This window comes from Diabrotica undecimpunctata, chromosome 4, assembly GCF_040954645.1.
Source record: "Diabrotica undecimpunctata isolate CICGRU chromosome 4, icDiaUnde3, whole genome shotgun sequence".
NCBI lineage: Eukaryota > Metazoa > Arthropoda > Insecta > Coleoptera > Chrysomelidae > Diabrotica > Diabrotica undecimpunctata.
Window position 1 is genome coordinate 17474776 of NC_092806.1, and position 26409 is coordinate 17501184.

The window sequence follows — 26409 nt, forward strand, 5'->3', positions numbered from 1 at the left end:
AGAATGAATGAATAAAGTTAGTGTTTCGGAAGTGATGCCGGCCTTACAGCGGCCATTCCGCTTCCGTATCGCTGGATGACAGAGGAGGGTCTGGTTTAGCAGGTAGGCATTCGGCGTAGACTCGGTGACGAGAGGGCATTTAAAGTCCTCGGGAACTATCGCCGGGAGTACGAAGAACGAATCGTGCACTAAAGTTAGTCAGGCAGCGTCCTGGACTGAAATGACTTTTGAAGATTCCAGACCCCCCCCTCTTAAGACGAAAAAAAAGGTATGTTAAAAATAACTAACGAAGAAAATATTAAAATGTTGGTTAACCTTTTCAGTCCTGTGTACTCAATTGGTGAAATCCCTGAGGATTGGTTGAGGTCTGAATTTATAACTTTACCAAAAAAACAACAACATCCAAAACACTGTAGCAACTAGTTTACACTTTGAAGTCACACTAAGTCACACTTTGCAATTATTTCTACGTATCATGCACAGTAGAGTAAAAAATAAGTGTGAAGAAGATTAAAATGGAACGCAGTTTGGATTTGGAGAAGGCTTCGCAACTAGAGAAACATTTTCTGCACTGAATGTTTTGCTACAGAAATGTCAAGGTCAAAGTAAAGGTGTCTTTACCATTTTAATTGATTATAAAAGGCATAATTTGATATAGTACATCATGACACGTTAATTAAAATATTAAGAGATTAAGGAGTTAATGGCCGCGACGTCAGGGTCATTGAAAAATTAAATGGCTGTTTGCCGCCAATATATTGGCTACAAACAGCGATGATTCGTATAAATGGGAAGTCGATAGAATTGTTGTAAAGTGTAATTGGAAAAATCGATTTCATTATATAGGGATAAAACACAATGAATAATAATAATGACTAATAATCTATGAATTTTGTACTGTACTTTAACCACGAAAGATTTATATGTCATTCATACTTGGAACATCGCGATATCCGTGACAATGGTTCTCATTGTTACAATGCCAACTAACAGCAAGAAAATAGAAAATCTTTTGTGTTTCACAGCCTAAGTTAAAAAGAACAAATATTCATTAGTAAGCGTTTGTGGTCGTTGCGGAAAATATGCATGTTGACGGAATAAATCAAAAAATGGACTGATTCTGTATGAAGAGCGTTTCAATTTTTTCAGTGTTGTTTTTTCCGGGACGGGCTCGTAAAAAATACGGATTGTCGTATAATGAAATTCAGTTTATTAGTTATTTTTCCGATATATTTTTGAGAGGCCTTATTCGAGTATTGTACGATGAGGCAGTTTGAAATGTTGCCAGTTCGATTCGGGATTATTATGAGTTATGGGGGTGCGTTTTTATTTGATTGTAAATTTCGAATCGTCAAAATAGCTGCATTATTGGAGTTTTATCGTGTATATTAAAAGGTGCACATTTCAAACGGGCGTTTTATTTAAGCGATTTTGTGCGCCCTCTCGGTTATGTGAATAATCGTTCAGTTGTTATATGGTGACATTGTTGCTGGGAATTAAAAAATTCTATATTGGAAAGTTATTTATGTCATTTAAAATTTATTGCTTTTTAGGAAATAAAATTACATTTAGTGCAAAAAATTTTGTTTTTAGATTCAAAAGTAAATTGAATTTAAAAATTGTGATAATAATATTTTCAAAATACTTAGAAAAAATGGCAGCCTTCTTAATCTGCTGATGACGAAAATAGAGCCACAAAAAAATAGGAAAGAAAATTTTAACACATAAAGAAAAATCGATTAATAAATATCTAGTGGAATTAACAAAGACAAACTGATTATTCGCTTTAGAAAGCGGCTAAAGTAGAGTTTTAAAATTGGAGGCACTAAATTCCAAGACATTATGATACTTATTCATATATTAAATGATACACTTGGCCTTCCAGTGGCTTACAACAATTTGTTTGGTATTACTACTTGTATTAAAAAATTTTTAAAAAATGTATGTACTACCATTTTGTACCTAGAGCTAAGAAATGTATAAATAAATATGTAGAATGAGCTATCAGGCAACTAAATATATTAAACATCAGATTATATGGACTAAAAAAAGACAAAATATATACATCAATTATAAATGTTGTGATAAAACCTGGAACTTCATCAGATCTAGTATTTTTCAGGTTTTTAATTTGAAATTTAAAGTCTGCGTCTACGTCTAGACCAAAAATTAATAGAATTTAGATACGGCAACATCGAAGAAATATACGAGCATATAAAGGCGAGTATAAAACAAGCAGCATTCAAAGCCCTTGGAGAAAAAGAACATATAACAAATTAACAGCACTATTATGAAAAAAATGAACCAACAAAAAGAATAATTGAAGAAAAAAAGCAACTATACAGAAAATGGATGTCTACAAACAACGATAAAGTTTACAAAGGATATAGAGAAAAAGATAGAGAAGTGAAAAAATAAATAAAACAACAAAATAATGAAGAATGGGGAAGAACCTGCTTAAATATTGAAACATACATAGGAGTGTACAAGAACCTCGAAGTCATGGAAAGTACTGAGATGATTGAAACAAAACTCAAAAGAAAAAATTAAATTGGGAAATATACAGGACAAAGAATGGAAGAAATATTACAAGGGACTGTTAACAGAACAAAGACCACAATTCATTGAAAAAGAAAACAGACGAAGACGAAGCAGATCCCCACAACAAGAAATAGAAATAACAGATAGGGAAATGAGAACGGCCATAAAAGCAATCAAAAATAAGAAAGCACCGGGACCTGGAGGCATCTCACCTGAGCTTATAAAATACGGATAAAAAAAAATTACACCGGATGATACAATGGATATTTCAGAAAGCCAATGCAGAACAGCTCCCAAAGGAATGGACGGAGGCATATATGACATGTATATTTAAGAAAGGAAATAGAAAACGATGCGAAAACTACAGAGGAATAAGCGTAATATCATCAATAGGAAGATTATATAGAAATAGATTGCAAGAAAAGATAGAGCAAGCGATAAAAGATAAAATCGGGGAGGATCAGGCAGGCTTCACGGAAGGAAGATCATACATAGACCACATATACACATTGGAACAACTGTTGGAAGAGAAAAACGCCAAAAATAGAGTTATACATTTGGCATTTGTGGACCTGAGAAAGGTCCTCTGTATCAAGAAACTCTGTACTAAGGTCAGAACTATGGGAGGCAATGTACAAATTAGAAATACAGACGGAACTCATAGAATCTACAAAAACTCTGTATTAAGAAAATAAAGTGTCCATTAAAATGGAAACAAGAATCATAGGAAACTTCACCACAACAAAAGGGCTGTTGCAGGGTTGTTCCACATCTCCAACCCTATTTAAAATATACTTAGAGAAAGCGTTGACTACATAAAAAAGAAAATGCGAAGGCATGGGAGTACCGGTACGGAACGAATACGTTGCTTTGCAGACGATCAAGTAGTGATTGCGCAAGACGACCTCAGCTACATCATGAAAAAACTACAAGAAGAATATACCAAGGCTGGCCTAGATATTAACCTCGCGAAAACAGAGTACCTATCTACAAGTGAAGAAGACATAGAAGATCTACAGATTGATGACAACGTAACAATCAAAGGAAAGGATAAATTCAAATACTTGTGGTTTATAATCACGAAAAAGGCAACAACAGAGGAAGAAATTACACAAAGATTAGGACAAAAAAAGAACAGTAATCCGACAACTTAACTCAGTATGGTGGGATAGCCACCTAAATATGAAGACAAAAACACAGATGTATGAAACATTAGCGCGAAGTATTATGACATATGGGGCTAAAAATTGGATCATAAACAAGAAAAACAGCAGTAAGATAGTAGCAACAGAGATGGAATGCTTGCGAAGTTGCTGCAGAGTAACAAGAATGGATATGAGAAGTAATGACAAAATAAAGCAAAGAACATCAATAGAAACAGACATACTAACATATATAGAACAAAAAAGACTGTAAGAGTGGTAAGAGTGGACTGTAAGAGTAAAAAGTGGTACGGACATGTAAGAAGAACTAGTGACAGCAGATGAATAAAGAGAATAACCGAATGGAGGCCCATAGGAAGGAGGAAAAGAGGACGACCCAAAAAATCCTGGAGGAACGAAGGAGACTACGCCATGAGTAGGAGAGGCCTAAACGATGGATAATGGGACAACAGAGAGAGATGGAAGAGATTGAGCGAGGGCAGGCAGTGAATACTGTAGAATCCCTGAATATATATATATATATATATATATATATATATATATATATATATATATATAATTTGAAATTTATATAATTCGTTTTACATATGCAGATATAAAACTTTTGTTTTGTTGAGTCATCGTTAATAACTTATCAAGTATACATGTAAAATCTTGCAAAGTTAAATACATTTCCGTAAATATTAGATGTTTAAAATATGCCATTACTTACCTACTTGAAAGATCTAAGATGATACAACAATATACACCTCACAACAACAGTTTAGAACAAAAATAGCTAAATTATATAAAAAAAACTAACAACTGACTGTCTTTTATTCTTTGATCTGTGTTGAAGATAAATTTTATTATACACAATCCAATTTTAATCTAACCCTTCTATATGTCAAGTTTAAATTGCATTTTGCAAGTTTACGTGATGAGTGTTTTGTTGATCTAATTTTTTAATAAACCTACCTACAGAATCTGGTCACGTTTGGGTGAAATTAAGTCTAATACGCCTTAGGCCAGTCCGTGAAAATCTCCTGTCAATATTTTTTCCAGTAAAACTGTTGTTATTTCATACGGTATTCATTTTATATACAAATTTAAGCCTTTAAACATTTTTAAAACTTATATTTTAATATTATTAATATATATATATATATATATATATATATATATATATATATATATATATATATATATATACATATATATATACATATATATATATATATATATATATATATATATATATATATATATATATATATATAAAATAAAGTTTTATTTTGAGGTTGCAGTCATTAATAGGGCAGGAAAGTGAAACTCTTTGTTCTTATATCAAGCTTTCGCAAAATTTATATGCTTCTTATATATATATATATATATATATATATATATATATATATATATATTAGTAATGTAGGTATTATATAGGTATATATATATACAAAGAATATTAGTATCTTATCTACATTGCAAATAAAGAAATGAGAAACATATCCATTTTTGTATCGGTGGTTGATATACGACCTTTCAGTCTATATGTGATTAGCGTATTTTAAATAAACTATGTAGAAACAAATGTGATATTGAGAACATTTTCTGTCCATCTTCTTTAAATTCCCGTCTACAAAACGCCTATCATATAAAAGTAATTGCCAGTTTCTACTTTAACGAAAGTATAGACTAAATTCTTTTCTTCGTCTTCTTTTTATGTAGACATTACTGTCTGTTTTTTAATAAACCTTCAGTAAATTGTCGTTCCATCGTTTTCGTGGTCCTCCATCATCCATCATCCAGTCCTTGATGCTCTTCACCTTACATCTACATATATTTGTACATCGTCGTATATTTGTACTCCTAGCTCAGTCCCATAGTGTTTTACCATCAATTTTTTTAAGTGTTTTCATCTCTGCTGTTTCTAACATTTTTTTGTTTATCCCCTTTGTGTCAGGTCGTGTTTCTGCCGCGTATGTCATTATTGGTCTGATGACTGTCTTATAAATTCTACCTTTCATTAGTTTCCCCTTATTTTTTTAAATTGTTTCATTTAGGCAACCTGTGGCTCTATTTGCTGTATTCACTTGGTTTTTTACTTCTGTTTCGAGGCGGTTTTTTCTGGCGGTTATATTAAATTGGTGCATCATACGTTGTAAATCATCTTCACTTTGAGAGAATATTTTTACATTGTCTGCATAGCAGATTTTTTTTGTTGTTTAAGTTGTTTTTCTTCCATTTGATATCCTTTTTTAGTTCTTACTGAGTACTTTCTTTAGTTCTTACTCATGTGATTTTCTGTTTTTTAATTTCGTTACTGCTTCCTTTACCTCTTCCTCCTCAATACTTATTTCTTCATTAGCCATCACCTCTGATATTGGTGATTCATTATTGCCACCTTTACCAAATAAGGATCGAAAGTAGTCTACCCATGTTTCCTTCTGAATGTGTTTTGTTTTTATTAGTTCTTTTATTTTTTTATTTGATCATTCTCGATATTTCTCACTCTGCCAGTATTCCCTTTTTATTTGGCTAACTAAAGTATATGTTTCATTTCTAATTAGTTTATATTGGTTGTATGCCTTTTTTTGTTTGTTGCTTTCTGTAAGTTAATTATGTTATTTTCGAATTTCTCCCAGCTTTTCATAATTTTCTCGTTTTCTACTATTTCATTTTGGTCTAAATCATGCTGATATATTGAAAATGCTAAATATAAATGCACAAAAATAGAAATGTGGACGTTATCGCTTAAAACTGCAATAAAATCAGCTATCTTTACAAACTATTGGTAATGCAAAAGTGTTCCCGACTTTCGTATTTCTCTTCGTATTTCGGTCCATTATCTGAGATCCTTCAACCATAAGGCTTGTTTTATATCAATTCCCCTGCATCCTTCGATTTAAATAAATATCATAATCAGTTGAAGTTGAAGTATTATATTTTTTTTTCTGCCATTTTATGTCCAAGACATGGTATTTTCCTAAATTTGATGGTATCAATCAGCTAATGAGTAGCTTCTGCTCAATTGAGAACTGCTTTATTTGTCTGCTTAGCCGTTAGAAATAAGTTTTTAAATAATATTAGTGTAAGTAAAAAGTAGAGTGAATGAGTTACATTATGTTAATTCACTATTAGTTTTTCCTACCTTCATTATAATTATTGCTTTTTTTACCATGTTCATAAAGGAAATAGAGCTAAAAGAAAAATCAACAGATGTAGGTCTTAAGACGAATATGAAAAAAACAAAATATATGATAAGAAAAACACTGTTCGATTAAAGTATATTGCCAGATAATCTCCGGAGCGTAAAGAAAGACACTAACAAAATAAATGGTAAACAAAGTAGAAGTTGCACAAAGATCAATGGATAACAAAATGGTAAGATTTATTCTAAATGACAGAATTATCAATGACAAAATAAGAGAGAAAAAAATAAATGATGATGTAACAGAAAAAAACTCAAAGCTAAAATGATACTACATATCCCAAGAATAAAAGACAACAAATGGAAGGAAGAAATCATCAAACGCAAGCCTTGGGATGGAAAAGAAGAATAGTACGACCAAACGAGATGGCACGATGACCTAAAAGAGATAGCAGGCAGGCGTAACAGCACAAACAAGCGCAAACGAGAACAGGAAACAGGAGACAAGTATTTAATTTTGTATAAAAATGTCAAAAAAGAAAAAATATTATTTTTACTTCAGCAGTTTTCTATCCAACGTGGAATAAATCTGAGTGTCGATCCTTAAGATGAAAAGTAAAATATTACTATAATACCAGCAATCACACATACTGTCTATCAACTTTTCATCAGTAGAAGTTTGAGGTTTCAAAAATCATAATATTAAAATGCCTAAACCTTAGGGGAAAAATAATATGACAAGAGGTTTGAACGTATACAAAATTCTGATCACAAATGGAATAAATTTAAAAATCAGTAAATTTTTGAGACATTATTACTCAAAGACTGGCCTAAATTTCAAATATAAATTCGATTAGTTCCTTAATGATGTACTAATTAACTGAAAATTCGAACTATGAGTAAAGTATCACATATAGACATGGCGAAAAGTGCGGGATCGTTCGGAAAAATATTTCCATGAGAGGTTTTTGCATAATCACTTTCATGAGGTACCCCAAAATAAGGTTCAGGAGGTCGCCCACGCGAAAAGTTTTTTTTTAATACATTGTAACAATTAATTTTTGTGGCTCGGAAAATTTTTTTATTATTTTTTTTGGACTATTTTGACCAAAATATCTGTTGTATTTTTTCTCTAAACTTGATCGTTTTTGAGTTACAAACAATTTAAAACTGAAAAATCACAAAATTACTATTTTCAAGACTTAAAAATACAACTAAAAAATATTATATTTGAATTTACCAAAGACATAAATTTAAGTTCAAACCTTGTTCTATTATTTAACGATAAGAATTTTGGGCTTATTAAATTTTAAAGCATTGATTTTTAATCGTTTGTGTAGCGCTTATGATAGGGCGGGTGCTCGGGCTGCGGCGTGATAAGAGAGAGAAACAAGATCTATGGCACAAATTTTTGCCAGTTTGAATTTTTATTGTACAAATGATCGCCCTGCCATTCGCGGTTCATTAGGCTCATTTATTTTAGGTTTTTTAGATCATTATGAACAAACAAGATATGTTTTAAGTTTTCTCTGGTATGATATGATATTTTTAGAGTTAATAAATAATTTAAAACTAAAAATACACAATTACGATTTTCTTGGCACAAAACCACAAAACAATATTATTTTTAAAATCATTAAGTGCCTAAATTCAAGTTCAAGTCTTCTTATATCAGCTCTCGATGAAAATTCAAGGCTCATTTTATTTTAAAACATTGTTTTTAATTGTTGATAAGACGCGCATGGCAGGGCGGGTGCTCTTTGTACAATGAGATATCAAATCAGCAAAAATTTGTGTCACAGACCTTGTTTCTCTCTCTTATTACGCCGCAGCCCTAGCGCCTGTCCTGTCATACACTCTTCATTAATCATCAAAAAACAAAGTTTTAAAATTAAATAAGCTTAAAATACTTAGCTGAAAATGATAGAATAAGATTTAAACTTAAATTAAGGCTCTAGGTAGATTCAAAATTAATATTTTTTAATTGTGTTTTTGAGTCTTGAAAATGATAATTTTGCGTTTTTTTCAGTTTTAAATTGTTGATGTAATCTAAATATCACCGGATCCTTTCAGAATTGCCAGTTTTATGTGAATTCTAAATAATGTTTTGAAATGTTAAATAAAGATGTTTCTAATAAGTTTTCTTTTTGTTTGCATCTTTACGCCCGCGCGGGCATAAAGTAGAGAAGAGGGTACAATTATGGGCTACCATTTTATTGATTGCTGATATCTTGACTATTTTTTAATCGAAAAAGTTCAAATTACATAATTGGCATATAGAATTGTTTTGCTATTTTGTGCTAGTCCGTTTTTCTGCCTAGTAAGATATTTTTTTGTGTAATGTCATAAAAATACTCACGGTGTCATTTAAGTAAGAAACAGAAAGGTGATATAAATATTGGCCTCTAGTAAAAATATTTTTATTTTTATTTTATAATTTTTTATGTACAATATTCACGCACATATTCGTCTCTTTCTGCACCAGAACAATCTATATGTGCCCACAAGTTGCACATAAGGCACTGAATCCATTTTTCACCTCGATAATCCTCACAAAATTTTCCGTCACAGAAAATACAATTTACATCCGTATTTTCCTGATCCGTTACACCAGGAATCTCTTCCAAATCGATATCTTCATCAGCTGGTTGAAATTCCTGCTCACTATCGTTGTCAGAAGAACTTTCGATTTCCTTTTTATGCCGCCTCTCTGACTTGTTTTTAATTTTTTTTTGTCACCTCCCTAGTAGACTTAGCCGTAATGTGTTGTTTTACTGCTTGTACATTTAATTTCTTTTTGCTGTTTTGCTGGTCTAATGCTTCCTTTTAAGGTAAAGAAGTTATTACCGTTGATTTCGATGATTTTCTACCACGATTTGCAGATTTTTTCCTAATAGACGGCACTGGCGATATTTCAAATGAACTTACAAACTTCTGCAAACCAGAAGGATCTGGTTCTCTAATGTTGCTTGCTTCTGGTGCTTTTGGTAGGATAGCAGGTTCAATAGCTTGCGGACTTACAAACTTCTACAAACCATAAGGACCTGGTTCACTGATGTTGCTGGCTTCTGGCGTTTTTGGTAGGATAGCAGGTTCAATAGTTTGCGGTTCTACATGGCTGTGGTTGTTACTCTCAATTTCTGCAGCAATAAAATCTGCATCTGAGAACACAGTCTTATTCGATGGATAAATTCCAGTGGCGCGGAATCCATTTACAGCAGTTTCTCCAGTTTGGCTTTTAAGGTTTGCTTTGCCAAAAAGTTCTCCAATATCAAACTGAGAGGGCGCGGTTATTATGACTTAACCGTTGCCTGATTTCTTTGCTATAGTATGCCTTGAGCCTTTCCATAAGTTCCATAGTTTTGTCTAGCGGTTGCAGTTTGTGTGTTGAATGTGGAGGTAATGAAATTATAACTATGTTATTTTCCCTTACCACATTGATGACATGTAAATTGCGAGTACGGCTGTAGTTTCCATGAAATATAAGAAGTACAGGAAACTCTTTAGAGGGTTTAACGGTATCTATGAAGTGTGTAAATAAATTAGACTGCATCCAACCACTAGGATGAACGTCTGATATTGATCCAGGAGGAGTACCTTTCATGAGTTGCACATTCATGTTCTTTCTTGGGAAGATTAACATGGGTGGGATAAAAATTCCCTCCAGCACTCATACATGCAATTAAAGTGATCAATGATCCTCTCTCAGCCGATGTCAGTAATGCGATTTGTCTCTTTCCTTTGCGCCCCACTATTGCTGCAATTTTATTTTGCACAATGGTTAGGCCTGTTTCATCTACATTGTAATCCTGATTACTAGAAAAATTGTATTTGTCAAATGCTTTTTCCAGATGATCAAAAAATATTTGAACATTCTCTTTGTTAAAGCTAGCTGCCCGTCCAAAAGACGTTCGAGTTGGTCTCCTTAAAGCCAATGTATTTTTATGACGCGCCAAGAACAAACCCAGCCAACCCTTATCAGCTTTTTTTAACTGCATAAAGAGATGATTTAATCCATTTGATTCAGCCAGATTAAATGCCATTCATTTGATATCAGTCCGCGTTAAACCATAGAATTTTGCTTCCATTTGAAGGATATAGTTCCACCAAACATTTTTCTAAATCTGGGCCAAGAATAGTTCCTCTTCCCAGTTTCTTAAGTACTGCTTTCATCTGGACGCAGTTCAGTCATTTGTGCTAACCGTTGTACTGTCGATCTCGGGACATTATAAGTTTTAGCTGCTTTTAATGTACGCATCGTTTTATCTGTCACAGCTTGAATAGCAGATTTCATGCTATCTGGATCCCAGGACTTTCGTTATTTTGGACTTAAAATACTTTTTTAGGCATTCCGAAAAAAAAACCCTGTAGACTAAACTGATACAAATATGGGCTAGCTCATATTTGTAGCACCACACAAATATGGACTAGCTTATATTTGTAGCACCACGCTAACCCATATCGCAACATAACCAAACATATTTTCAAATATTAATAACTGAAATGCAACACAAATTAAAAGAAAAAGTCGAAAATATTATAAAAATATCAGCCTTTCGCTTACGATGTGTGATAAAATATTAAATTTATTCTTAGTTTTCACCGAAAAAAAAATTGAAATAAAAACATACCTAAAAATTTCTTGAACAGCGTCAACAGTAACATGTGATTGTTTCAACGGTCACTGGACCTAGGTTACTGTAAGCTTTATTAGTTATTATGTTAGGCTATGGCTCCACGAGCGACAGATTGTTGCTAGCAGTAGCAGTAAAATGTAGCTTGATAAATGAAAAGAACAGCAGTGATACTGAGTGGCTCCACGCGCTGTAGATTGTCGCTTCGTTTCGAGACCGAGACGCGTCGTCAAGGTCGTGTCGCATTCAAATAGATCCGGACATATTTTTTAGCAGTAATTTGCAGCGCGTTTGTGGCTCCACTAGCAGTAATTTGTCGCTTGTAGCGGTAATTGCCATTTAATCGGATATTTTTGTTCTTGTTTGTTTATTTCTCTGTATTTGTTAAGTTGTTTCTTTGTTTTTATAAATTACTTTAAAGTTTTTTCATACAATTTTGTGTCTAAAATCGTAAGAAAAAATTATAAGTTCTAAGAAAGAAATAAATCCAATATTTTCTTTATCGGTATTCTAGATAACAAAAATCAATGGATGGTTTTTTTTTTCAGTCCCAATTAACCGTATCAAACTGTACTTTATAATAGATACATTATTAAACAAGAAAAAGTTAAATAGAGAGAATAAACAGTTTTTATTGATTTCCCGAAAATCTATTTTTTGGATTTCCTTCTTCGAACTGGTGATTCATTTCTATATAAGTGGTTGTCTAATCATGTCATATAAATAAAATTTTAATAATTATTGTTTATAGTAAAATTTTATTATCCTTCAGTACTAATGTTTCGTTTTCGATAGCTTGGCGTGATTCATAAATAAAATAATGCAACAAAGCAGATTTTATGTCGCATCAGAATTTTTTAAATTATTTTAACATAAAAAGCAAGTTAGATGTGGGCTTAGGCTATCACGCATTAATGTATCCTGTTTTCGTATGACATCTTCTATTTCACATAATAAAAAATTAAAAGAAGACAGACATCCCGTAATATTCAAAAAACTTGTCAGGATATTCATTTAATTTGTTGTGTAAAAGAAAAAATTTTCCCTCTGTCTGTCTAGGCACTAGAACAGAATGAATCTACCATTTCCGTTGTTTTTTAACCTTACGTTGACGGCACAATGCCAATATTAAAGCAACTTTTTGTTGAAATGATAGATTATCTATACTATATTATTGTATTATCGGTCTGAATTTATTTTACTTATTTATTTATTTTATATGCTATATGCACGGACATTATATAAACGGACAAGATTGTAACTGCGTCATATTAACACTCATGGAGCCACTACAAGACCAAAACGCGGCGATATGCGCGCTGTAAACTGTCGCTCGTGGAGCCATGATTGTACTGCTTTACTGCCGCCATAATTTTACTGCTACTGCTAGCGACAATCTGTCGCTCGTGGAGCCATAGCCTTAGACTTAAGAGTGTCGTCAAGCTATTGACTACATATTAGTAGCATAGCCCATATTTGTACCTTTTCCTCTACACTATTACGTAGTTGGTAACTAAGCAATAAAAACACAATAATAAACTAGTATGACATAAAAAAATGTAAACAACTTTTCGCCTGGGGACCCCTTGAATCTTATTTTGGGGTATCTGATGAAAGTGAATATGCAAAAAAATTTCATTGGAATATTTTTTCGAACGAACACGAGCGTTTCGCCTTGTCTATTAAGCAAATTCCAATTTTTGTTACAACTGTCACGAAAGCAAAAAATATGTCGACAAGATAAAAACGCATATTTAAATACGATTATTAAAAACTTCTCACGTTAATTTTTTTAATGCAAATCAAATTCCCATTAAGCTAAAAAATACTTCGTTATCATCCAGACATTGATAGTAAAGCTGTAATACCGGAACAGGTAATTTTCATCTAATGGAAAAACCGTTTTTCTAATTTGATTAAAATGATTTTCTGTGAAGTGGATAGGTTGTAATTGTTTTTAAATGCAGTTTGCGGACATTTAATTAAAATTTATTTAATTAAACAAATTTATTTAAAATGTATTTTATAGCTCAACCTCTTGTAAGTATCAACGTTTATAATTATAACTAATCCAAAAGGATCTAAAATAAATTTGTTTGAGCACGATTGATTTAATAATCTATATTAGGAGCCATCAACTAATTCGTGATTCTTAAAACAAAGTTATATGTTGTACTGAAATACGAGATAATAGGGAAATTATTTTTTTTTATTTTAAATTAAAGTGTCTCGGCAATTGACACTGGTACAAAGTTTATAACAATATGTTTATGTTTACATACATATACAATCTATTTATACAGTGTGTAAAAGCCAAATGGAATAAATTCATTATTTAGGTTACTGTACATATTTATAAAAAATCCCGAAACACCTCAAATTTAAATTATAACTTGACATTCTTTAACGTGAAAATGCAACCCCTACCTTCAACCCGCTTAGAATGACAGGTACAACCCCCAATATTTAAAATAGGAAGTATAGGCTTGTGATATATCGTTTGAAAGGTCTTTTCATTCTCCATTCAAAAATGTTGTCGCTTTCGAGTTTATTAAGATTAAATAAGATAAAATAAATTAAAATCATGTGGTTACCGAAATTCGCTAAAATATACGCAAAACTTTTTTTTGTTTTAGGTCTTGATAATGAGAAAGTGAACAAAAACCATAGCAATGTGGTTTTTAGATGGTAACCATTAAAAAACTTTAAAGAATTTCTGTGGCAACGTTATTTTAACACGCATTAGTAAATTGTTTTATTTAAGTTGTCAGTATTTTAATTTAAGTAAAAAGTTCGTTCAATTCAATTCTGAAAAATGGTTAGATTAACGGAAATGCATAAAATAACAGTTTTACAAATGATTGGTTACGAAGGTAACACCCGAACACAACAGGAAGTAACTCGCCTATTTCATGAGAAATTTCCTAATTTACCGCCTATATCCCAAGGAGCAATAAGTAAAATAGAGAAGCAGTTTCGCGAGTTTGGACATGTAAGGCAGATAAAAAAGCAGCTGCCAATTCACTGAGTGCTGAACTCAAATTAGATGTGTTGCTTGAGTTTCAGGAAAATCCACATACATCCAGTAGACAGGCATCCACTACATTCAATGCTATTCAATGCTAGCCATATATCGATAGTAAACGATATTAAAATATATCGATATTAAAAGAAAATAAATTGCATCCTTATAAGATGATACCTACTCAGGAGCTCATGGAAGACGATTTTGATAGGACAACTTTTTTTTGCAAGCAAATGATGGACATGTTGGATAACAATATTATTCAATTAGAAGACGTTATGTTTTCTGATGAGTGTACTTTTTCACTTAACGGTCATGCTATTCGGCAAAATTGCCACTACTGGGCCACGGAAAATCCTCACTGGATGAGAGAAGAACACACTCAATACCCTCAAAAGGTTAATGTTTGGGCAGGGATTTTAGGAAACAATATCATTGATCCCTTTTTCATTGAGGGCAACTTGAATGGCAACAATTATTTGGCACTACTTCAAAATGATGTCATTCCAACGTTGGCAAATTTATATCCTGATCCAGGAAACCCTTAAGTTCTAGCGAATACGATATGGTTTCAGCAGGATGGAGCACCACCACATTACCAACTTAATGTCCGGCAGTACCTCGATACAATATTTCCCAATCGGTGGATAGGGAGGATCGATTGAATGGCCAGCGCGATCACCTGATCTTACATTATTAGATTTCTTTTTATGGGGATATGTGAAGAGCTATGTGTACAAAACTAAACCGTTTGATTTAAATGACTTAAAAGAACGAATAACGCTTGCGATTAGGTCGATCACGCCTGTTATGTTAAATAATGTTAGAAGACAGTTTTATTTGAGATTAGGATGTTGCCAAGACGTTCGCGGTGAACATTTTGAACATCTACTTCATTAATATTCATAGTTCTTTTTCGTGTTCTACATTTTATTACGTTTTGTATTACGTTTTAGTTTTTGATTGTATTGTAGCGAATTTCGGTAACCACATGATTTTAATTTATTTTATCTTAATTAATCTTAATAAACTTGAAAGCGACAACATTTTTGAATGGAGAATGAAAAGACCTTTCAAACGATATATCACAAGCCTATACTTCCCATTTTAAAAATTGGGGGTTGTACCTGATGTACCTGTCATTCTAAGGGGATTGAAAATAGGGGTTGCATTTTCACGTTAAAGAATGTCAAGTTATAATTTAAATTTGACGTGTTTCGGGATTTTTTATAAATATGTACAGTAACCTAAATAATGAATTTATTGCATTTGGCTTTTACACAATGTATACAAGTTAGGATACATTAGCAACATCTTAATATAGTTACACTAAGTAGTAAAGGTGACAGTCTTTAAGTAAACGAGTTATGGCACTGTACATGTTTGTAGAACCGAGTAGATCACTTAAATTATTTTGAAAGTTGTAGTAGTCCCTTTGAGGTTTGTAGTGGACACATCTAGTAATATGTGCTGGACTGTTAAGGACTCATTACAATGTTCACAACGAGGATGGTTTTCAGAAGACATCAGATATCCATGACTAAGACGAGTGTGACCTATTCTGAGCCTTCTGATAATAATATTGTCTTTTCTGCTCATTTGAGGCATGGTGATGGAGGTAACAGTTGGTTGAATTGTGCGTAGTTTTGTATTTTGCACGTTCCAATGTATTTGTCAAGTGCTTAGTACGTTGTTTCCATTTCCATTGATATCAACATGGGATGGTATCCAGATGATAGTTATTGAAACACCATTTTTTGACTGCTGTTGGCAGGTAGTGTGGATACACTGTACAATGGGATGTATGGAGTATCTATTTCTGATTGAGTCAATTGCAGAGAGAAAATCGGTGCATATTGCTAATGATTTCTCATTAGCAATCGGCGAGCCTAATTCCTTGAGTATTCCGTATAGTTCGGCTGTATAAACATATACTGCATCTGGGAGAAAGCCGATATGATGCTACTATTGTATTTGAGGTACTGACTGCACAGCCGATGCTCTGTTCTTCTTTGGAGGCATCTGTGTTGAGAATTTTGTCATAACGCTGTGTCTGTACAAGTAACTCAAATGTTTGTACCAAGAGAGCACTAGGCGTTTCTTCTTTTTTGTATCGGTTCTAGCTGGTAAGGACAGTAAATAGCTTTTTGGTTCACTGGGGAATTCTAGACGTAGTAAACGGAGTTGTGAGTTTTAGGTCTGTGTCTTTTAGCAAAGTTTTTAAAATTTGTAAGAGAGAATGTGCTCGAGGGTGCATATTATCTTGGACAGGGTGGGGAGTATTAATTAGTTTAATTACTGGGATTTTGGATTAGCGGATATTCTAGAAAAGTAAGACAGTAGTAAACTTTGCCGTCTTATAAAAATTGGAGGCTCTGAAGATTCGATATAAAGACTTTCAGAAGGACTTGATTTAAAGGCGCCGATGCTAATGTGTAAAGAACTGTTGTGAATTGTATTCAGACTTTTAAGGTGAGTGTCGGAAGCAGATATGTAAAGAATGCTTCCGTAACCCCACCTAGAGAGGATCAATGTTCTGTATGCGTATTCTGTATGTATTGATGATGAGCTAGAGTTTTTAAGATATTGATTCTATTTAGGCAGTTTGTTTTTGTATTCTGTATCTCATCTTTCCATGTATGTCTTTTATCGAATATTACTTCTAATAATTTGTGTTTATCAACTACTTGAAAAAAAGATCCTTTCAGGTGAAGCAGAGGAGGGTGAGTGTGATGTCTTCTAGAGGAAATAATATTAGGGAAAATTAAATTTACTAGTAAGTGAGCAAATAAGATGAGAGCAGATGAGATGTCATGTTTTTTAAGATACGTGGTATTTAAGTTGGAATTTCAAAAAAAGAATTTTTACATTTAAATATTATTTACGGTATATGTTTGCAAGTAATTACTGCATAATTTATAATATTTGTCTACAAAATTCAATATGAAATGCCTAAAATGCAATATTATTAAGGATAATCACTAATTACTGACTAACTGTGACAGTAGTGCAAGGACTATTACACAAACTAGTATTTTCTGGTCTATGTTTTTCTTAAATTAGTCAGAGTTAGAGGTCATTCCAAAGTATTGTCCTAGGTTTTTCAGCTGTCGAGTTTGTGTTGCCATTCCTACACTAGCCTAGACATTTTAGGGCTTATAAGAATCCCCATGACTGCTTGGATATCTGTGCATATATTGATTATGTTATTTTGTCTAACACACTTTCATCAATCAGCCAATCGCGTCCACTGCTGGACATAGGCCTCCCTCAGTTCTTTCCAGTGTTCTCTACACTGGGCCGCTTGTAGCCAGTTTCCTGCTACACGTTTTATATGTCGGTCCATCTAGTCGGTGGTCGTCCTCGGCTTCTTTTATAGTTTCTGGGCCTCCATTCCATAATACGTCCTGTCCATCGTCCATCTTGTGGTCTGGCTAACTGCCCTACCCAGTTCCACTTAAAGTGGTTCTTTCAATGACGTCTTGAACTTCTGATCTTTCCCTGATTTGTTGGTTTGTTATGTGGTCTTGAAGGCTCACGTTCAGCATTGCACGTTCCATGGCTCGTTGTGTAACTCTGAGTTTATTCGCAGATTTTTGGGTAAGTGTTAAAGTCTCTGCTCCATAAGTTTGTACAGGCAAAACACATTGGTTATAAACCTTTCGCTTGAGACACATGGGAATTAAACTTTTTAGAATATGGCTTAATTTGCCAAATGCTGCACATGTCAGGCCTATTCGCCTCTGTAATAAACATACTAACACGTTGAATAAAAATAAATTTTTTTAAATAAACTAAAGAAACAGCTTTGATTAATAATTATCAAATGAAAATAACAACATAAATTTGCTATTTAATTCACAAAATTGTGGGTAAAATGAGAAATAAAGTAGTTTGAATTGTTACACGGCTGTTAATGTAGTCGCTGAAACAACACCTGCTCGAATATTGCCTTATTTGAATACGTTTTACCAAATATATTCGTTTTTACTACGAGATTTAAGTACAGTTAAGTTTTTTTTTAATTAGTATTAAACACGCCTTATTGGAAGTACAAAAAGAGGTAATAATTAAATTTGGTGATTCTATTTTTTAATTGTAAATTATTCATGGAGGTTTAAGGATGGCAACATCAGTGGATAAATCAAAAAAGTCGCAGCGTTACCTTTAGGATCACAAGTTGTTCTAAAAATGCTTGATGTCGTTGATGTACCTACTGACCACGAAGTATTTTTTGACAATTATTTTAGTAGTTACAATTTGATAGAAACTTTAAAAGAGATGGGTTTTAGGGCAACAGGCACAGCAAGAGACAATCGTATGAGAAAATGTCCTTTGTTACCTTCCGCTGTAATGAAAAAGAAGAATCGTGAATATTTTAAACATCGCTTTGACAAAACAAGTCTACTACTTTTTGTACAATAAAAGGACAACAATGTGGTCACAATATCATCAAATTACGATTAGTAATTACGATAGTACGCCATGATAAGCTAAAAGACATTTTTGAAAGAAAGTACATAGATAATAAAGATATGCGAATAATTCTCAATCTATATTGGAATCAGAAAGCTAACATCAAAATAGAAAATGAGATATCACAAGCAATAGAAATACGTAGAGGAGTACGACAGGGACGCACTTTATCACCGCTGCCATTTAATGTTTATAGTGAAAGCATCTGCCAGGAAACCCTTTTGCAAGCAAACGAAGGAATCGTAATCAATGGAGAGGTTGTAAATAATATTCGATACGCAGACGACACTGTACTAGTTGCAAGAATAGTAGACGACATTCGACAGTAACAGATACGAGATAGATTACAACAATTACTTACAAATATAAATATTGCCTGCAGCAATTATGGCATAAGTATCAATATCAAAAAAACTAAGTATATGGTCTTCAGTAAGAACATGACACAACCAACGCATATTAGTATAAACGGCATTCAAATTGAAAAAATATCAAGTTACGAATACTTGGGTACTTCAAAAAACGAAACTGGAGACCAAAACAATGAAATAAAAATACGTATCGAAATTACCAGGGCCACCTTCATAAAGATGAGGAAATTCTTCTGCAACAGAGATATAAGCATCCCTCTCCGATTAAGAATGCTAAGGGGCTACGTATTTAACATGCTATTAAATGGTGTAGAGGCCTGGACTCTCAAGCAGAACAATATAAAAAATATTGAAAGTTTCGAGATGTGGTGCTAAAGTGGGTTGAAAGGTTGAAAGGTTGTGGGTTGAAAGTTACAAATTGTGAATGATGCGAAGGATAGGAAAATACCCAGAAATTTTGTCAACGATCAAACGAAGAAAACTCGAATATTTGGGTTACGTGATGAGAGGACATAAATACGCATTACTTAAAAATATAATGCAAGGAAAAATAGAAGGAAAACGGAATCCAGGCCGTAGAAGAATGTTATGGCTGCGTAATTTGAGGGAGTGGTTTGGCTGTACTACTAATGAACTCTTTAGGTCAGCTGTAAACAAGGTCAGGATAGCCTTGATGATTTCCAATCTCCGATAAGAGTGGAACCAGAAGAAGAAAAAGAAGAAGAAGATGATAGTATTGAACCATTTTCAAAAGTGAATCGTTGGTGTGCTACTGCCAAACTAAAAATTGATGTACCCAACCAAAACTTTTCTCATCATACAATGCTTCAATGGGCGGTGTTGATCTCTTTGACCAATCGGTTAATAACTACCGAGTCAGTATACAAGGCAAAAAATGGTGGTGGTCCATTTTTACCCACATGCTCAACTCAGCTCTTGTTAACTCGTGGAGGTTACAAATATTTGCTGTAAAGCTATAAAGAAATTTATCTTATGGCTTTTCAACGAGATGTAGTACGTGATTATTTAAGAAGTTTTGGAAAATCTACTTATTCTAGAAAACGATTAGCAGGATCTGTACCAATTATTTTAAAAATGGATGAAAGTGGTCATCTTCCAAAGAAAATAGACAAACATCGATGTCGCTTGTGCCATCAAAGAGTACGTTGGATTTGTATATAAAGTTACTCTGTGTATTAAACGTAATTGATTTGTACAATTTGATACTAGTTAGATTATAATACAGGATATACCCAAGTATGTACCTATATTGTAAGAAAATAAAATATTCTCATTTTTACACAATGTTTTATATTTTTGACTCCCGATCAGCCCATTGTACTCGTACGAGTACACCTACTTTTTGCTAAACATTTAATTTTTTTGTCAAATAATAATGAATTGTTACTATTTAACCCAGATCCAACAAGGACATTCAAAAAAATCTTTGTATTATCGAAAAAAAAAAATGTTGTGGGATTAAATGGGTTAATGTAGCATACAATAAAAATTTAAGAGAAAACTGTACAGCAAAGGTTAAGGAGAGAAACATTGATATGAGAAGAATAGCGAGAGGCATTCTACAGCGAGAAAAAAATTAAGCTACATTTTTGATGCAGCATTTAATATAGCGTCGTCTGGTATACCAATATGCCTTAAAAGAAAAACGTTTAATCAGTGTGTTTTGCCAGTGTTAACTTACGGTGCGGAAACGTTGACCATGACAAGGAGAACAGTTCAAAAGATCCGTGTGTGTCAAAGGGCGATGGACCGTGCTATGTTGGGCGTTTCACTACGAGACAAGATCCCAAATCGCCAGCTACGACAAAGAACAGGAGTGGCTGATGCAGTAGAGAGAGTAGCAACACTGAAATGGAACTGGGCAGGTCACGTGGCTCGAATGACAGATAATAGATGGACAAAGCGGATACTGGAATGGAGACCAAGAGATGATGCCTACCGAAGCAGAGGTCGTCCACCAACACGTTGGACTGACGATCTAAAACGTTGTCATAGGAATTGGATGCAAGAGGCACAAGATCGAAATAGATGGAAAATTATGAGGGAGATCTATGTCCAGCAGTGGATAAGCGAAGATTGAATGATGATGATTTAATATAGCATTGAGATACAGGCTGCTCAGCTAACTGGAAGCGAATAAGCGGGTTACTTTCTGATCGAAAAATTGGTGACGGGCTGAAAGAAAAGTTATACAAGAGTGTGGTGAGACCTGCGTTGCTGTACGGCGGTGAAGTGTGGCCTGTAAAGAAGATTCAGGAAAAGAAGATAGAGGTAGCTGAAATGAAAATGTTACGATGGATGTTGGTTAGGACTAGAAGGGATAGGATCAAAAACGACTTAATTACGTAAAGAGCCGGGGTGAAAACAGTCTCAAAAAAGATTTAAGAACAAATACTGTAATGGTTTGGTCATGTCAGACGTAGAGATGAAAATTATGTGGAACGAAGATATAGCCGATAGAAATTGATGAAAGGAGAGGTAGAGGAAAATCGAGAAGAAGATGAAAGGACTGTGGGGCAGAGGACTTAAGAGAAAAAGGTTTATGTGAAGAATTACACATAATAAATATATTCAAATGTTTCAAATAAATTAAAAAAAAACAATATTCGTTAAAAATTACATAAAACCGCTGTTAGTTAATATCCTTGTTATATATTTTAATAAAATTTAAAAAATTAAAAAAGATACATGTTGCATAAGCGACTTCCTCTTGTCGTGTAAATGGACTCTTCCACCTGTTTACATTCTGTAAGATATGTAGCATCACGAAATATGCTACTTCATGGACCCATTTCCGTGACTATATATATTCTTCAACTTTTTCTATAACTTTATCGTTTATTATTGTCACGGTGTCTTCGGAGTGCATGACTTTTTTTTTGTTTAAATTCATTTTCAGTCCTATTTTAGAAGATTCGGTATGTAGTTCTAAAGGCATGGTTTGTATTTCTTGTAGGTCAGTAGCTATCAGGATTATGTCATCTGCAAATCGTAGATTACTGAGGGAGCGGCCATTGATGTTTATTCCCTTATATATTTCCAATTTAGGTTTTTAAAAACGTCCTCCAAAACTAAGGTGAACAGTTTGGGTGATAAAGTATCTCCCTGTTTGACTCCCCTGTTTAATGGTACAGGGTTCGTGTGTTCATTTTCATTTAGGTAGTATGTAGCTGTAGTTTGCTTCATAGTTTCTTTTATTAAGTTAATATATCTGCTGTCTATTCTACAATTTTGCATTGCGTTTATTACGGCCGTGTGTTCTATGGTATCGAAAGCTTTTTCGTAGCCTACAAATGCTAGGAAAACTGGAAACTTGTATTCGTTACATTTTTCTATTAATATTTTTGTGGTTAACAGGTGATCGGAAGTTGAATAGCCTTTTCTAAAACCTGCCTGTTCATATGGTTGGTATTCGTCTAATTTCCTTGTTAGTCTAGACGAAGACTACAACCTGGAAATTAAAAGATTCAATCGACATAAATATTCAACAAATTGATGAAATCGATAAAATGTTCTTATTTAATTATATTAAATCTATAAAATTTGGCTATTATCAATAAATTTCTACGTACCTAGATGCAATCCTATTTCCTTTTAACAGGAAATTTAAAATCCTATATGACGTAGTTATTGGCCGGAATATGAGTTTGCAGTATTTTCTGGTTATTTAGATTCGTTGGATGCATGCGAGATTTGAATTGAGTGGATATAAGGCTCTCAAAAAATGGCACGGTGGAATTAAAGCAGAATGAGATGAAAAAATGATGACGTGAAATCACAAAATTGATGTGAATAAATTTTGTAGGTTGTTAAAATAAAAAAAACTCAAGAAGCAGAGGCGTAAAGACATAAAAATTATAAAAAAGTATTTTCTATTATAAAAGTGTGTCGTGTGTGTTAATTACTATTTTGCGTTTTTCCAATAGCGAATTAAAAGGATAATAAATATAAAATTCGCACAGAATACGCTTATATGAGAAAATATTTAACAACAATTTATTCATACTGTTAGATTGTGAAAAAGATTCCTTATGTTTTTGACTTCTTCTCCTGGACCGTATTCTATCCAATATTAAAAGTAGGCTTTCACATTTCTCTCCTTAAAATTCTCACTATATCTAGTCTGAGCTCCCTTTCTCTTGTATTCTCTTAGATATCAATATATTACATGCTCAGTTACATTTCTTATATAATATCTACTTAGTCGACTTATAGACCTAGTGACTTAATAACTACACTGTTTGTTACTTTAATTATGTAATTTAAGGGTAATCTTTGCAAGTTCAAATACAGAGAGCCAGTGATTTGTTGAAAGTTGATGTTGATTGTTGAAGTTTCATTGATTTCGAGAAGGCATTTAATCACGTCCCACATCGGAAACTAATCGATATCCTAAAAACATCAGGACTCAATGGTAAGGATATATGACTGATTTCAAACTTATGTTTTCAACAAACAGCAACAGTGCAATTGGAAAATGAACTGTACGAGATCTTCACAGTCGAAAAAGGAGTTTGACAGGATTATTGTCACCTGAATTATTTAACATATACTCTGAAAATATCCTTAGGGGGGCCTTGAACGAATCAGAAGATGGGGTTGCTGTAAATGACCAACTTATAAAGAATATTAGATATGCAAACGATACAGTGTTGCTGGCAGATAGTGCGCAAGGGCTCCAAAGGATAATGGATAACATTGTAAAATAATGTAACAAATAAGGTATAAAAGTAAATTGCAAAAAGAAAAAAATAATAATCATTAGTAAGAACACCAACATAAACGCCCAAATTACAATAGACGATACGGTTAGAAAGAGTGGAAAAAATATACTATTTGGGCTAGAATATTAAGGATACTTGTGATCACATCTACGAAATAAAAACTGGTATTGAAAAAGCCATAAGTTCTTTCAACAACCTAAGGAAGATTCTCTGCAACTTATCTTTAAGTATCAATATACGTATAAGAATTCTTAGATGTTACGTCTTTAGCGTCCTCCTCCATTAGCCCAGGCTGTGGGGAAAAAAGGGTGATTTTACACTGTAATCCAGGAATTTATGTAATGGGGCCTAGGTTATAAAGGGCAACCTCAGGAGCAATACCCCAGCTAATTCAACAAAAAATTTTTGGTTATTGTTTATTTATGAGCGTTTATATGTGAATAATACGTATTTTTTGAGTTTTTTTATTTTTTGTCTAAAGTAAGTGTTGTAATGGGTAATTTCTGTATAGATTATGAAAGTACTCTAAAGGACCTTAAATTTGAGCTAGTATACGTTCAATTTAATTTATTCGTTCTTGCAAAAATGACGAATAAAGATCAAAATTAAAAAACGTAATATTTATTGCAAAATTGCTTTTTTTGTATTTCAAATATATTATATTGAAGCCTATAAAATTACGAATCGAATGAGCCATAGTAGGCCTAGATCACTTAATTTGTTGGTGAGATACATTAATTAGTTTATCCCACGACCTTCAACTTTGAATGCTCAAAGGATTGCCAAAAAAACGGTAGAGGGCTAATTTTTGTTTCATTCTCTTCCTAAAGCCGTATATTTTCATATTCCACTGGAAAATAATGAAAAATTTTTAAGCCGGTAAAAACAATTATTTATGAAGTTGAAAAATTGCAGTTTTAAACATTTAGAGCTGCAGCGCTCCCCATGTACCCTACAAATTTCTAATTTGCAGATTATTCTAGCTGACTTCGAGACAAATATTAAAAAAAAAAGTGTTTTCTACGACCAATAGAAGCCAAGTTAGCATATTTTTTAAAAAATCCCAGAGGCTTTATTAATAACAATTAAGAAACGAATCTGGCGACGCTCGCAAATAGTTGCGCTATCTAGTGCATAGTAAGTGTGAAAGTAAGTAATAATAACTAGTAATAGTGAAAAATTAACTGATTTCGATGATTTTTTTTTAATCTGGGGTAGCTCGTCGAAATAATAATGTCTGGAATACTGTCACCCTTAAAAAACCACCCACAACCCCCTAAATTTTTTTATTTTAATATTCAATTCTATTAAACGTAATCTACTACCAAAATTATTATTGAGAACATCCCCATGAAACATCCCCATTTCTAAAAAAAAATTAATATTCTAAAATATAGACTACTATTATTTCAGTATTTATCTTTTTTTTAATACTAACTCTGCCTCGCTGTGTAATCTTTTATCAGTGAAAAATTATGTTAAAGTAAAGATCAAATGATTGAAATGTCTATTTAAAAACAATCTATTTTACAAAAAAAAACTTAACAAAATTGATTTTAGTAGTCAAGGAATGCAAAATTCTCGGTGTAACGTTTGATTCACGACTCACCTGGAAACAACATATACTAGAAATAAAAGGTGAAGCAAACAAGAGGCTTAACATTATCAAAACTCTTTCAAACTATCATTGGGGCGCAGATGAGAACTCCCTGCTTAAGATATATAGGTCTATCATTCGTTCCAAACTGGATTATGGTTGTTACATATATATCTCTGCCTCTAAAACACACCTTAACCTTTTAAATTCGATACATCACACAGCCTTACGAATTTGTTTAGGAGCCTTTCGATCTAGCCCCGTAGAAAGTCTATATTGCGAAGCCAATGAGCCTCCACTTTGGATTAGACGTGAACAATTATTACTTTCCTATGCTGCCTCCGTTTCATCCAATACCTCCAATCCAGTTTTTCTTCTTCTTACTTCATCAACTAACAACCAGCATTACTATTCTAAATCACCATCAATAAAACCCATTCCACTAATTTTAACACAATTACTTAATAACATCTCTCTATTACAAACAATCCCACGACCTCTACCTCCATATCCTCCTTGGTCTATAATCACCCCTCAGTTTAACACATCTCTTACAAGATTCGATAAACTTACAACACCCAGGGAACTCATTAAAAAGTCTTTAAAAGAAATTATATTTACAAATAAATACGACATAGTACTTTACACTGATGCCTTAAAGAATGATACAGGAGTAGGCTGTTCTGTTACCACGTCAGATAACCTTATCACATCATCTTGTACCCCC

The 26409-nt window shown here is 33.1% G+C and overlaps 1 protein-coding gene across 2 annotated transcripts in view; it reads right to left on the reverse strand.

Annotated features, from left to right (window-relative positions):
• The window catches only part of LOC140438153 (ceramide synthase 5-like), a 143625-nt gene that overhangs the window by 98205 nt on the left and 19011 nt on the right, over positions 1-26409 (reverse strand). Inside the window, exon 1 of one of the 2 annotated variants that reach the window (XM_072527861.1) lies at positions 4417-4657. The exons of the other annotated variant lie outside the window; for it this stretch is intronic. The gene's annotated coding sequence lies outside the window, so the exon portion shown is untranslated. Of the gene's footprint in view, positions 1-4416; positions 4658-26409 lie in introns of those variants that run through there. 2 annotated transcript variants of the gene reach the window in all.